General features: G+C 31.4%; 1 long non-coding RNA gene across 1 annotated transcript; it reads left to right on the top strand.

Annotated features, from left to right (window-relative positions):
* The first annotated feature begins 251 nt into the window (after nt 1-251).
* Nucleotides 252-1337, top strand: LOC139867188 (uncharacterized). Its single transcript, XR_011765775.1, has 3 exons — nt 252-438; nt 541-759; nt 1165-1337. It is a non-coding gene; the product is annotated as an uncharacterized lncRNA (long non-coding RNA).
* Nucleotides 1338-1579: the final 242 nt, after the last annotated feature.

Below are 1579 nucleotides of genomic sequence, written 5' to 3'. Positions count from 1 at the left end.
GGTAAAAGCACTTTCACAGAAGGTACCAGGAGTTGTTGGTGGATTTGATTAAAGCCGGAACATCAACCGTTAAATTTTATGTTCGATTGCATCCGGAACATCGAAGTTGAAGAACTAAGATTTTGAAATACATAAAAAACAAGGGATTCGGTTCATCGCATATAATTTCAAATATATACTCCTCATTAACTCATCTTTTTGAAGTCGATACTGGTTATTTATCATATACTCTATTATTTTGTTTTATCATATTATACTCTTTATTAGCCATGTACTAGTAACTTCCATTAATTCTTTTATCCTTCATTGGTTATTTTTCAGGGTAAAGTAGGATAAAATGGGCTGGTTCGCTTAATTGTAGGTTGTTGCATTTCACAGACGAGGGTGTCAAAACAGCAGGATGAATAAAATGGGTTGGTTCAGTTAGTATTGAGATAGGTATTCATTGATCTTCATACCATTCAATTATAATTTGATTATAGTATAATGGCCGTCTTTAACCTTTGTTGTAGTTTTTAGTTATTATTACTTGCAATCTAGACTCAATATTGTCTTTGCCCAACCTTTTGACGATCAAAGAGCTAATCTGTTGAAGTTGTGGCAAATTCATGTGGCTGAACAACTTTTTATCGATGATATGGAGATTAACCCCGATAAATATGATTGTAAAAAGTTGTTAGAGTTAGCCGATGAAGAGGAGTTTGACGAAGAAAATAGTGTTACAAGGAAAAGGAAAGTCTTCTGTCCAACAGAATTGTGGTGAGTACCTTAACTTGATCACCATTTTGCTTTGTAAAGTATCATTAGCTTACATATCTATCTATCGATATGCGTTATAACATGAGTGTAAAAGATCTTGACTTGGCTGCTGCATTTGCAGAGCGTGAGGTGCGTAAAAAATGTTCTATATGAATTGTTTCACTGTTACGATCGTTTTAAATTATTGTTTTAATTTTTTTTTTCGAATTGATTAGGAGTTGAAATCACAATAACTAGTTTTAAATGGTCAATAAAAAAGATAATTGTGTTTCTGATGTTTTTAGTGTTGTGGTATTAAGTGTTCAATTATAGTTGATTATATGTATCACATTATCTTTTCAGTACATCTCAAACCCTTCATATTATCAATTTGAATTTAACGTATATTTTTTGCACAACATCAAGCATTGAAACGGCAAGTAATGGGAAGAGTTGAAATACTTGCAAAACAGATAAGTTGAGGAGAAACAGATGAATACGACTTGGTTCACTAGCACTGGTCCGTCGAGGAAAGATAAGCTTTACTCCGAGACATAAGATACGATATTTGCACTTTAAAACCTTTTAAAAAGAGTGAATAAGTGATTATATATATATCCCACTGGTTGTGTGCAAGTGTAATTATCACGTCATGGTCATGATGAGACGTGTTTTATTGTTTTTATTTTCTTTGTCGAATGTTAATGAGATGTTAATTCATTGTTTTTATTTTCTTTGTCGAATGTTATTTTAGTATTGATATGGATTATCTATGAATTTTTTATGTTTGGTGTTTTTCAATTTATGAGTACAATATATTAAAATATGATTATGCTTTATT

Source organism: Rutidosis leptorrhynchoides, chromosome 9 (assembly GCF_046630445.1).
Source record: "Rutidosis leptorrhynchoides isolate AG116_Rl617_1_P2 chromosome 9, CSIRO_AGI_Rlap_v1, whole genome shotgun sequence".
NCBI lineage: Eukaryota > Viridiplantae > Streptophyta > Magnoliopsida > Asterales > Asteraceae > Rutidosis > Rutidosis leptorrhynchoides.
This window is presented reverse-complemented; position numbering and strand designations above follow the sequence as displayed.